Genomic DNA, 14116 nt, shown 5'->3' on the forward strand with positions numbered 1-14116 from the left:
TGGCGAGTGTATTTACTTTTACACAGTTCAATATTTGTTCTTTCTTTTGTTCCCACTCACTCTGACAGGAAAGGAAAATGAATACACGACACTGCCCGCTTGTGCGTTGCTGTCGAGTGCATTTACTTTTACACAGTTCAATATTTGTTCGCTCCTCTCTCTCACTGTCCACCTCCTACCTCTGTGGCAGAACAACACCAGCAGTCACTCGGGTACGGCACCTGGGCCATGCTCTAGCAGAGCAGCACCAGCGGAATGATGCCTCCTCCCGACCTTGACCCCTCGACTCGAAACGGGCCCAAACTCTCAACCCAGGATTGGGGAGAGAAAAACAGGACAGCTGGAAATGAATTCCCTCCAACAGGCGAGAGCCGGACTGCTCTCGCTGGATCTTCCGGGAGCTCTCTCTCTTCGCGCCTCACGGGATACAATATATATACAATATATATCCTTCCGATCTGCCCACAGGGGCCTCCTGACAGGAATCATTCCAAAACTTCCTCAGCCTACTACAGGCTCCCCCTGTTGGTGGACCATACCAAATTCCCTTCTCCTGGGCTCTTCTCTACGGGAAGCGAAAACGTTCCAAATACTACAGAAAACATGAAACCTGGGCTCTCCGTATGAAAACCCAAATTAAATGATGGTTTACACTCACCCCTTCCTCCGTGAAAACCCCTTGTCCCTAAGGGTTTACATACCATAGTGGTGCAGACAACACAAACTGACATTTACCATTCCATAACAATGGTACAGTGCACCATTGTCGAGCATATGCAATTGGTTTATAAACATTGAAGTTGGTACATGCACACGATTGACCAGTAAACGCCCTCCTGATAGTCTCAGTTTGGGTCCCAGGTGCATCATAACTCAACACATGGACTGGAGTGACCTCTTGCTGATTCGGCGGAGCTCTCCATCAGCTTCTGGATAAGTTGCAGAGTATGCTTCCTGAGGGTCTATGGGTGTTGGAGCCTTGTCCAACGTCGCAGGTGGGTCTGGCTATGTCCCCATCTTGGATTGTGACGAACTTGTCAGTGTCTCCAAACGCTGATACTTCACTCCGGTTCTCCGACATTCCGGATGGGCCCGGAGTGGGATCTGCCATTCCGCTCCAGTAACCAAAGTCTAAACCTTCAAGATCTTTGTCTTCATATTCGGGTTGACCAGCTGTCATATCTGAGGGCTGGTGGGCTACTTGCGTGGTCGACAGCTCTGTGTCCTCATTATGTATGTTTTCATTTGAACTTGAGGCTACAGACGGTACATATAGGAGTCCTGCAGGGTGTGGCTCTTTCCCATGGGGTGCTTCCGGTTGTTGAGTCTGTGTAATTCTCTGACTGGGTGAAGCAGGAACATCAGACAACCGTAGGATCCATTTCCACACCATAGCCTAGGTGAAGGAGGTGATTTCAATGGAGGGGCCTTATATCCCTCAGGGTGCCTTCCCTTCTCAATATCTACACAGGCAACCCTGTTAACTGTTTCTGCATGAGGTAGTGTTGCGATTCCCAGCAGTCGCCCAACCTATTCCGACCTCTTCTCCCCAAACTCCGGATGAGTACACTATCACCAGGTTGTAACTTGTGGAATATGACCTTTTCATCTTATCTTCTTTTGTTTTGTTGTTCACTCTGTTCAGCAGAGGCTCGTGCTAGCTGGAATGCCTGTGCCAGCTGGTCGCGCAGGTCCCTCACGTACTTGCAATAGTTCTCTACTCCTGTCCAATCAGAGGATGTTCCAAAACACATGTCTATGAGTAAGCGAACATCCCTCCTGAACATCAACTGATAGGGAGTGAACCCAGTATTATCATTCTGGGTAAAATTGTAGGCGGGCACCAGGGTGGATACATGTTGGCTCCACTTGAGATTCTCGTTGGCATTAAGTGTCCGCAGCATACCCAACAAGGTGCGGTTGAATCGTTCAGCTTGGGCATCCCCTTAAGGGTGGTAGGGGGATGTCCTAGTTTTCCTCAACCCACTCATCTGCATGAGTTCTTTAATGAATTTGGACTCAAAATCTCGTCATTGATCAGAATGAATGCGAGCAAGCCATCCATAGTCTATTAAAACAAGTGCCCCAAAGTATCTTTGCTATGGTGGTCGCTTTCTGGTCTCTGGTGGGGTATGCTTGGGCATATCGATTAAAATGGTCTGTTATTACCAAGATGTACTGATCCCGCTTTTGTCCATCTCAATGCTCAGGAAGTCCACACACGCTAAGTCCATGGATCCAGAGCTCTGTAGATGTTGGAGTGTAGCCGCAGGATGGCTGAGGGTTTTTCGGGCCATACATCGGCACACGTGCAGTAGTATTCCTCGACTTCGGGGACCAGGCGTGGCCAATAAAATCGGCTTTGTGCTAACTCTACGGTCTTCTCACTTCCCAAGTGTCCATGTTGGTCAGGAAGGGTGTGTAACACACGCGTACGTAAGGACCTTGGTAGCACCAGACTGTGTATCTGTCGCCCTTGGATTTGACTTTGCTTATACAGCATCCTCCCTTCATCACGAGGGACCTCCACTCCTTTCGATTAATCTGATAGTTGGGTATATTGTTGTGCTCGGGCGGTCCTCTCGCACCATTTTCTTTGCTCTGCAGCACCTCACATAACTCTGGATCTTGTTATTGGTGTTGTCTCCATTTGGCTTGGTTCATGTATGGGAGCTCAGGAGCCATAAAACAGGTTGCATCACAACATCTCACAGGGATCTCCTGGATGGTCCCTCCGAGGCAGTCAATGAAACGCCCTGGTTCCTCTGGTGGACCAGCACTTTTCTTCAACAAGGCTTTCATAGCGGCCACAGAAGCCATTTCCATAGTGATTAATTCCAGACTGTCCTCGAGGTAGTGGGGTCTGCGGTACAGTGCATCAGCATCTGTGTTATTGATTCCGGGAGAGTATACATAGACAAAGCAGCTAAGCATCTATGATCAGTAGCGTCCAGTTTGGCGAATCTGAGGACGTAGGTGAGTGGGTTGTTGTCCCTCCTCATGGTGAAGATTGCGCCATAGAGGTAGTCATGCATTTTTTCAGTCACAGCCCATTTCAGTGCTAAGAACTCCCTCTTGTGGGTGGGATAGTTGATTTCAGCGGGGCTGAGTTGACGGCTGGCAAAGGCAGCAGGTATGATCGTTTCCTGTTCTCGGTAGAGTACTGCGCCTAGCCCGTGGGAGCTGGCCTCCACATGTAGAATATACGGGAGTTGTGGGTCTGCATAGGCCAGCACCGGAGCTTCAAAAAGAGTCTTTTTTTAGGTGAGCGAAGGCTTCCTTGCACGCCGCACTCCATCGCAGGCCAAAGTCCTCTTTAGGGCGGAATCGAGTCCGGGCTGGGTTTCTTTTCTGGTCGCTCCCTTCTGTGGCGAGGGATAGCCTTTGGTCAAATCAGAGAGTGGTCTGGCAATGATTGCAAATCTGGGCACAAACCGCCGGTAATAATTACAGAACCCCAGGAAGCTTCTCACCTCCTCCAAATTGTTGGGCCGGGGCCAAGAGTCCAGAGCTTCCATCTTGGCAGGATCAACTTGTATGCCGTCGGCGGACACTACATGCCCAATATATGTTACACTGGCTCGGTAGAACTGGCACTTCTCTAGAGACCTTTTTTTTTAACATGTTTATTTTAAAACCGGTTGCACACCTCTAAGCATTGCAGGCATATATAAAACACAAAATTACCTTGAGTTACAGTTGAGTAAGGCTGGGTACACAATATTCTGGTTCTTCCTCTCCCCACAATCCCCCTTCGTCTGCCCCAGTTCAAAGCTCCTCCCAGCCAGGCTGAGCGGGAATGTCTGCGGTTAGCCCAGTGGCCGAATGTAGGGCCCATCGGGCTGATCGGGGTTCATGAGTCATCGCCGGGAAGTTCCAGTCATAGTCTAAGAGTGGGGCCCATATGTCCACAAACCGATGTAAGAGGCCTGCCTTGGCTGCCGTAACATTTTCAGCCACTAAGATGTCCCAAAGTTTGATCCACCAGAAAGTCAAAGAGGGGCCCTTAATAGTCTTCCAGGTTTGGGCAATTGTGATTTTCCCCGCCAATAGAAGTTGCGTGAGGAGGCTGGCCGTTCTCCTCGATCTTGGGTAAGCCCCCGGTACCGGTGCGCCTAGTAAAATAGTTCCCGGCTCCCTGGGGATCTCCACACGAGTGATGTCTTCTATTGTAGAGATGCATTGGGCCCAGAAAGATTGCACAGTGGGGCAGGACCATCACATATGGAAGTATGATCCGGGCTGTCCACATTTGCGCCAGCAGTGGGGGTCAAGAGATTGGTTAAGGTGATGCAGGCGGGTTGGAGGGTAGCACCGTCGCAGATCATTTTGTGAGCACATTGCCGGTTAGTAATGCAGAAAGAGAAGGAGTGGGTTCTAGACCATATGTCCAACCATGTTTGATCTTCCAGAGGGTCGCCCAGGTCTGCCTCCCATTGTGCCATATAGGGGGCTCTGGTGGTAAGCGCATCCTCCTGTAACAGCTTGTAAAGAGTAGAGGTTTTCCCACTTAACGGCATTTCCTTCAGGGTAAGTTCAAGCGTGCCGGGGGTACATGTAGCTGCTTGTCGAACCTGGGGAGGAGAGCACCAGTGATGAAGTTGCGCATACAAGAACCTGTCCGTTTCAGTTAATTGAAAGACTAATTTGCATTGTTTGAAGAGCAGGGTTGGCCATCCTCGAAAAGTTATCACAGCGATTCAAGACCCCCAATAATCCTGTTTTTGAAATTCTGCGGTTGGGACCCAGGAGAAAAGGCTGGGTTGTGGAAGATTGGGGAGAAAGGACCCAAACCATGCGGGATACCCTTATGTTTTAATGCCCAGTCCCATATATTAAGGGTGTATTTAGTGGAGGCCAAGGTCCCAGTCCAGGTCCTCCCTAACAGGGGCAGAATGTGTGGGAGAAAGCAAAGGGGGAGCATGAGGCGGGACTGTTGTTGCTCTACCCAGTTTGGACATCCGGTGGTTATGACCCACGTCCGGACACGCGCCAGTTGTGGCTCTACTTGGTATTTATATAGGTCAGGGACCCCCAAGCCTCCCAATCAGGAACTGCCCATCATGGCCTTTTGGGACAGTCTTGCCTTCCAGATAAACCAAAGCATTTTCCTCTGCATGCGCAGGAGGGGGGCAGTGGGATCGTAGTGGGGAGGGAGGAGCAAGCATAAAGGAATTGTGGAAGGAGATTCATCTTGCAGGCAGTGGTCCTCCCAATAAGCGAGATCTCCTGTGAGTTCCATTGTTCAAAGTCCCTCTCTAGATCTTTAAAGATCGGGAGAAGTTCAATAGATATAAGTCTTTAGGACGGCCAGGGATCTGGACCCCCAGGTAGGGAATTGATTTCCCGGTCCATTGGATCAGCCATAAGGGTTCTAAGATCTCTCGCTCCCCGGGTTCCAGGCTACCCCCAATGCTGTTGATTTCCCGAAATTGATGGCAAAACCTGCTACCCTGCCAAATCTGCAGAGCTCTTTAAGGGCTGACGTTAGGGAAGGCTGAATGTCCGTTATGGATAGCAGCACGTCATCAGCAAAGAGTGCAATCTTATGCTGGTAAGCACCGATGAAGAGGCGATTGATGCCCGGGTCCAGCTGAACGCGCTAGGCAAGGGGTTCCATTACAGGGCAAAAAGAAGCAGGGATAGGGGGCATCACTTCCCGGTTCTGTAGGTTAATGGGATCGGATCTAATAGGTTGCAGTTAACCTGGAGAAGAGTTTTAGGGGACTGATAGTTTGCTAGGACTAATTTTTGGAAGTTCGGGCCAAGGTGAAAGGCTTCCAGGGTGAAATGTAAAAAGGTCCAGTCTACTTTATCGAAGGCTTTGAGGGCGTCCAAAGCCAGCAGGGCCAATTTGTGCGAGTATTGGGTTGCGATGCCCACTGGATCAGGGCCCTACGGATGTTGTCTCCAGTTGTTCTGTGCATTATGAACCCTGTTTGGTCTGGGTCTATCAATTTAGGCAGGACCTCCACCAAGTTATTCGCTAGGACTTTCGAATAAACGTTAGCATCAATGTTTAGTAGGGATATGGGCCTGTATGAACTATTTTTCCTGGGGTCTTTGCCGGCCTTAAGCAACAGTACGGTTATGGATTCTTTCATTGACGGAGTGATGGTGCCCGAAGCACCAAATTAGTTAAAGAGGGCTGTTAACGGGGCTACCAATTGAAGAAAAAACACTTTATAAAATCTTGTCGTGAACCCATCTGGGCCTGGGGCTCTAGGCTTTAGAGACTTGATGGCTGCCTCCACCTCCTCACCTGTGATCGGGCCGTCCAGTCCCTCTCTGTCAGATTCTTTGAGTCGTGGAAGTGGGGCACCTCGCAGGTACCATAGCTGTTCTGCTTTATCTCGGGGTTCCCGACATTGTCTTGGAGAGATAGGTCACTGCCAATCGTAGCTTCTCAGCGTACTGGACCTTGCCCTGGAGTTCGCGGAGGCCCACTATGGTGTTCTGCCTCTTCACCTTAGCCAGTTTCTCCACCAGGAGCCTGTTCGCCTTGTTGTTCCTAGCATAATAGCCCTGCTGGGATTTGGCCAGTAGGTGCGCTGTTTCCTCAGCGTAATGAGCCTCCAACTTCTTCCGGGCTGTTTGTAGGGCGGAGTGGGTCCTCGGTGCCCAACCTTTTTGCTTATGACGGGCCTCGACTTTCTGAACCCCTCCCTCAAGTTCCATATGGGTCAGTTGTTTACGTTTATGAAATGCCGCTCCGTGTGCGATCAGTTCTCTGCGCACTACTGCCTTCATGGCATCCCATGTGTTAGCTGGGTAGGTATCCCCAGTAAGATTTTCCCAGAAAAGGTTCTTGACCACTGTGGCAATGGAATCCCTTAGTAGCATTTCATTCAGAATGGGGTCATATAGGTTCCAGCGGCATTGAGGGGCCGGATCAGGGTCGTGAGCTCGAAGGGACAGTGAAATCGGGTCATGGTCTGAGAGTATCTTAGTTCCTATGACCACTTTGTCGACAAAGGCGAGAACTTGTGGGGAGGTCAACAGAAGATCTATTTGGGAAGAAGTCCTATGCGCATGTGAAAAAAAAGACAAGTCCTTTTCGCCGGGGTGGAGCACTCTCCATGCGTCCACCACCCCTAGAGTTCGAAACAGATGAAGGAGGCATGTGGCGAGCTTAAATTCTCTGGGGGCCGTTGGATGCAATCTATCCCATGATGGGTCCGGGACCCCATTGAAGTCTCCTCCTATAATGATTTGGCCTTCAACAAAGGGGAGGAGGGTCTCGCCCAGTGCCTCATAAAATGCCTTCTCTACTTCATTGGGGGCATAGAACGAGATGAAAGAGTAAAGCGGTCCGTATACAAAGCCTTTGACTGCCTTGTAATGTCCCTCTGGGCACAGTAGGGTCTCTAGTATTTTGGGTCGCACATTTCTGGCAAAGAGGATGGCCAAACCCACTTTTTTGGTCCCATTAGACAGACCCACCAGTTTATAGCGATTTTGCGATCCTGCAAAAAGCTGCGAAAATGGCCGTTTTGCGCAAAATGCTGCAAAACAGCTGTTTTTGCAAAACAACCCTGCAAAATCTACAATTTAAAAATAAAAAATCCTCAGGGTTCCAGATTCTCAAACCGTATCAATGCAAGAAATGAAATGCACAAACACATCTCATCACTTGCGCCCAAAAAAAGAGCAGCCCAATCCACAAGCGACACTTGAATGGGCACATTGTATTAAAATGTGCCCATTCAGGTGTCCCTTGTGGATTTTATATGCGCGCCCATTCAGATCGCCTTTTTCACCTCTGAGTAAATCAGCGGACGTTTCTGCCAATTTAAAAGCGCATCCTAAATTTCCATGCAAGATGCACTTTTAAATGTGCAGAAATTGTAGGCAACCCTACGTGCACAGGAGCTGGGGGTGCCACTGCATGACAGGGGGCCTCATTACAAGTCGGGCGGTAGCCGTGCCGGTAAAAACGTCACGGCTGGCGTTGGAGTCATTTTTTTTCTGGCAGTCCCTCCGGTCAGATGCTCGAAAAAAGAAAATCCCCATTCCCATCGAGTCCCATTGAACTCAATGGGAATGGGGAGGATGGATGCACCAGCACTATGTGCAACAGTGCTGGTGCATCCGTCAACGTCTGTGAACGGGTGCCGTTCCGCCCGTCAGGTCAGACCTGGCAGACTGAAAGGCACCCGCTCGCAGAACTCGTAGTTTGCCGGTCCGGAAACAACGGTAGAGGCAAGTTTATCGATGCTGTTGTTTCCGGACCGGCAACCTCATAATGACCCCCAGGGTCTTTCTTGACCCGGTCATGAATTTTTTTAAGGTTTTTGAACCGCTGCTATGTCGCTTGCATTTCTGTTCCTCAAACAGGATAGGAATGCGTTTTTTGGGTCGCATTTTACAGTAGACGCGCTGGGAGCTTGCAGAACACTGTCGGGAGAGTGCTTCTATTCAAGGTACTACCCAATTTGACTGCCAAAAATCAATGGAATGATACAATTTGACCTATTTTGCCAGTACCATTCTATCCATTTTTTTAAATACCAAATATGTGGAGCAGGGGTTGCGGGGGTGTCACCTGCTCCTTATGTTCAGTATTTCGACCTTGTGGGTTGCAGGGATGTGCCCCGCTTTCTCAAAGTTGGAGGTGGGGGACTGAAAACAAAAATAAAAAAAAAATAAAAAGGGACCCTGCGGCACGGATCCGTCCTGCGTTAGAGGGACTGATCTGACACCGCAGGGTTTGGGGGAAGCGGCAGCAACCAAGCAGTTAACTAGGGGATGGGGTGGGTTGGTGGTGAAAGGTACATTTTGGGTTGTTTGGCTGAAGTGCATTCACGGCAAAATTGAAAAAGTGTTCTGCCAAGCCAGAGACATCTGGGATTCTTCCTATTAAATTAAAACAAAAGATACATAATAATGACACCCTGACTCTCTTTTAGCCTTGCATTCTGCCTCTTTCCTACAATGTGACAATCTAACACCCTCCAGATAATACAAAATGTCCCGCAAAAATGCCGCAATAAATAAAGGTTTGTGCCACAAAATTTGCCATTTCATGCCGCAAAATTTGCCATTTCATGCCGCAAAATCCTGGAAGGTCTGATTAGAAGCTAGATACTGAAGCTGGACATTTCTATTCTGAAGGCATGTGAAATCTGAGGGCAGCAGATGTGTTTCTTGTAGGAATACCATTGAGCCTTCCTTATCTTGGAGGTGTTTCAGAGCCGAACCTGATAGAATGGAGAGGCCTGATTTGTTATCGTTACAGAACCATTACCCATCATTACCTATTGTTAGAGAACTGTTACTCATTATTACCCATTTAGGAATCATTGCATCATGTTTAGTTATCCATCATACATTCTTATTAGTACATGTAGTAACATTAGACTATCCACATTAATCTGCCACTTTGTATGCATTTGCATTTGCTTATAGAATGAGGCCTGGTATGCAATGTAGAGCCATGTAGAGACTGTTATGTATTATGTATGCATGTAGAGAGACACGTATGCATTGCATTTAGAATATGCATTGAGCTTTAAGTATAGTGCTTGGTATGAATGAATGTTAGGCACTACATTCGAGAATAGAAAGCATGAGGCCTATGACATTATAAAGCCATTACACGGAGATGCGCCGCAGAGTGCAGCAAGATTGTTATGAGTTAACAGTGTACAAGTATTCGTAAACATTTGCTTGGCAGGACAGAGATAACATGACCCTTGTCTGAGCGGAGACGGCGAAGGAGGCTTATCAGCATGGCTTGTGTGCTTCGCAGAGACAGAAAAGGTGGGAGGCAGCGCCAAATGCAGGGAGCGCTTTGCATGCAGAAGGAGAGAGGGATTTCATGCTTTATAAATGGAGGAATAGATGGTAAGATGGTGTATTGCAGGCAGACGAAGGCCATGATATAGATAGGCCGAAATGTCACATTCACAAAGAACACGACCAGAACATGGAGTGAAAGTACATGCAAATACAGACTTTCAGGCATTGCCCATATTTAGAAATGCTGACAGAGACAGAGGGGCATTTTAGCTTAGAGAATGAATGTAACCATAGGGATTTGTATACATCATTGTACAGTATAACCAGGTGAGAGGGGAGATGCTGGTTTAGATGGTGCTAGATGGAGTTTTGGATGGAGCTGCTCTCTTTGAGATCTTGAGAGAGAGGCGTTTGGTGGGGGATTGATGCAGCCTTGGCAAACCAGCTTGGCAGAGATCGATGAGCTTGGCAGAGGCAGTTCTTTTGACCAGATCTTGAGAGAGGGGCCTGACACTGACTGACTGGCTGGTTGCAGAGTGGAGAGCTTGCACAGAGCAAGGGAGTATTGATAAGACACGTGCATGGGGAATTGGAACAGACTCACACAAAGAGCTTTGGGAAAGGGGAAATCAGACAGGGATTGTCTTAGAGAGAGGGAGAGTGAAGTATGGTATGGAATGGAGAGGAATGCCGAATGCTGGCCCTTGCCATATGTATATTGTATTAGACACTGATAGATCCAGCTAATCACAGATTTGCATTAGAAGCCTGTAAGGCTTACAGTCATTACACTGCATGGTAGATTTGCACCAAGAATATAAAGGTGCAAATTCGAGATTTGCATAGTTTTAGTAGTGTTTGCATCATGCATTGTTATGTATGAATAAATGTATTCTATTGTTATAATTGAATCGATTCATGTGTTTTCTTTGTGTTTTATGTTATTGTGTCCATAGGAGTAAGATAGGAGTATGTTGTTTGGAGTAATCTAGAAGTAACACAGTGCACAAAGGCCCTGAGATACGAAAGCAGGGGGTTATAGGGATCCACACCCTCCTAGGAGATTGTCTAAGATTGTCTAAGACTGGTGCATGGTCGCCCAAGTGGGGCTAGAGCATGGTAGGATTCGTTTTAGGAATAACAAATGGCACCCATAACGCGGGTCTTCACTAATGCTGACTGATAACATATAACAGAGGGTTTAGTTTGCAAAGTTTTGCAGCTGGCTTGTTGATCCACTTGTCGATTTCTGCAGCAGTCGAAGCTTGAACATCGTGTGCAGCTGTGTTTTGTTTTCTGTTAGTTCGTGGGAATAGATATTTTTAGGTTTTATGTTTTGTCTGTCTTGGGGATGTTATGAATTAGAGCATGTTTTGTCCACAATGTTGTTCACCGTAGGAAGGGGGATGCAATTGTCTGACTGACTTTGAATCCGGAATTGAATTTGGAATTGATCAAGAGCAGTATTTCATGACTGGCAATTAATTTGGGAATGAATGTACATTTATTTAGCCGAGCGAGAGACACAGTTCTTTCTTGAAGACGCTTGTGGTATTTTGTTTTTATGGAACTCCACGGAGACTTGAAGATTGGGAGGCTGAGGAGACAGGGAGACTGACACTTTTTGGGGAAATCTGACCTTTGTTTTGGATTCCTATTGGTTGAAATTTGTGTGCACATTTTTGGCAAGTCGACGACTGTATCTGCATGTTTAGAGAAGTCTTGGAACTTGTTTTTTGAAACTCACTTGAGTGTCGTGAGGTTTGTTTGAAGAGAAATCCCGAGGGTGAATAATTAAAACTGCAACATGAGCTCATTTTTTAATGATTTGAAAGCAATAATAAATCGGCTTAGAAATATGCTTGATGTCTGGGAAGTTTCGCCGGCACCAACCATATTGAAAGTGAATAGTGAAGTAGCTATGACAGAAATGAGTCCATATATTAGTGATTTGCAGGCAATAATATATCGTCTCAGACATGTAATTAAAGACTGAGAAGATATCCCAGCCTCTGTGAAATATGACCCATTGAAATATTTGTCAATAGCAGTGATGGGCGGGAACAGAGTTCCTAGAGAAATGAATATTGTTCATGGGGAGAAAGAGTTACCTCAGAATTTGTACAGAAATAGTGTGACCCAGAAAGCAGTTTGTTCCACTGATAGGGCAGCAATAAATGAAGAGATTGCAGCAACAGCAGAGCAACAAATTGAACAGATTGAACGAGGGGTTTGCCAGGAAATAGAGGACATGAAGAGAATGCATAGAGGGATTGCCTTTGAAGATTTGAGGCATTATGAAACTGTATTATTGGAGACACCTTTGCATGAAAACAGTTATGTGAATGGAGGCACTTATGTGAAAATCTTTGATTTGAATAGAAATGGCATTTGTAATGACATTGTTGGCAGGAATGATAAAAGCAGTATTTTGCCTATTTCGAGTGAAATTTTTATTTTGTCTAATGACATTGAAACATGGATAGCATTGAAGGAGAACGTGAATATAATGAATCGTGCTGAAGTTGGATGTTTTGAGACACAGGATTGTTTTAATTTTTTGAGTTTGAATGAGTGCATGGAGAGAAGGATTGTTGACGTTTTGCAGAAACATTGCGTAGGACTAGCAGACTGTTCAGGAGTAAACAGTGGAATGAAGGAATGTTGTTTGAATCTGAATTGTATTGCACATGCGGAAGGCAGTGTCTGTTTGAATGAAATCAATTTGTTTTTTCAACATGAAGTGATTCAGCATCATCGTGAATACTTAATGTTGAAAGGGGAATGTGTTCTAGCCACGTATGGAAATGACACAGAAAGCAATTGTTTTGCAGGACCTGGAGTGCAATTGTATGAGAGGAATGCAGTTGTGCAACTTTTGAAGTTGCAATTTTTGGAGTACGTGAAATGGGCTGTTCTGTTTTGTTTTGAGAAGGATCGAGATGGAGGCAGGAGTCATGCATTAAACATGCATGGAGAGACAGGCATGTTTAGACCGATGCACTTATAGACAGATGATACACTAGAACTGATACACTGAGAGAAACTAGTCTTGATGTCGTTAGAGAGACATGGGGAGTTTAGAACTAGCTATGTGCAGCAGTGCACAATGAGAAATGCTGTTTTGTTTTTGGCTTTGAATACACCTGAAACTGATTTGAAGACTGATACTTGCACTTTTTGTTTTCTTTGCATGAAATCTGGAGAAGACATCTTGACCAGAACGAGATTGCATTGGTGACAGACCAGATTGCAACGCAGGAATTGACCAGACCATGATTGACAGCAGCATGACGACTGAAAGCAGCATGACCAGAATGATGGACTGACCAGACCAGATTGACCAGACCTTGATGAAACTATGTGACTTTGCATGGCTGTTTTGAAGCAGCACCAAAAAGAGACTGGCTTTTGTCACCTTGTGATGTGACACCATCTGACTTTTGCTACGCTTTGCAGCAGCACTTCTGGGGAAGGCTGACAGACCGATTTGAGGCCTTAGGGTGTAGCTTTGCCTATGGATGTGCTCTGGGAATGTACCCTGAAAACCTGCTTGCTATCTGAATTTGTGGCATGACAACTAATGCCATGGAAAGTGAAGATCGTGACCGACTGTACAGAGAGAATACACCTTGCAGCATTCTGTGCCAAGAGAGAGAGAAAGAGCAGTGAAAGATGTTCAGAAAAGAGAGAGAGTTCATTTGTGAGTGGTGTTGTAATCTGCAGTGAGAAGAGAATCCATTTGGAATGGCTTACATTGTGAACCAGAACCAGACACAAGTTTGGGCCTGAGGAGAAGAGAGAAATGGGAATGAGCAGGAAGACACGCTCTGAAAGCATTTGAATTTGTGATGCTAACTACGTTTGAAAAGTAGTGAAGCTTTGTCTCTTGAATGAAAGAGAGAGAGCATTGACACCATGGTGCTTTGAAATTTGCACTTGCATTCAAAGTTGACTGGTCCCTCATTTGAAGAGCAGGAACTGGCATGGCATGAACTGGCATGGCATGGCAACAACTGGCAACAGCATGACCTGGCAAGGAAGGAGAGAATTTGAAGCTGGAGTTTGGCCTATGGAGAAGGACCACTGGGCATGGAATTGCCACTGGAGAGTTGCCATCTGCATTGTTTTGCAAACACTCGCATTTGTTCCCAGATTTGAATGAAATGGGAATGGAGGCCTAGGGAAAAGGGAGCGTATGAGCTGTATCAATCTGCATCAAATTGAAAGTTCTGACACACGGTTTTCCTGGTGCTTCCATTGAAAAGTGAAGGACCAGTGCGACCCCGTGGGGACAATCGAGGGGCATATGGTACCGACACAATTGATGCTTGCTCCTGCCTTTTTGGAGCTCTGTGCAAAATCTGCTTCACGT

Source organism: Ambystoma mexicanum, chromosome 6p (genome assembly GCF_040938575.1).
Source record: "Ambystoma mexicanum isolate Mex_15411 chromosome 6p, UKY_AmexF1_1, whole genome shotgun sequence".
Taxonomy (NCBI): domain Eukaryota; kingdom Metazoa; phylum Chordata; class Amphibia; order Caudata; family Ambystomatidae; genus Ambystoma; species Ambystoma mexicanum.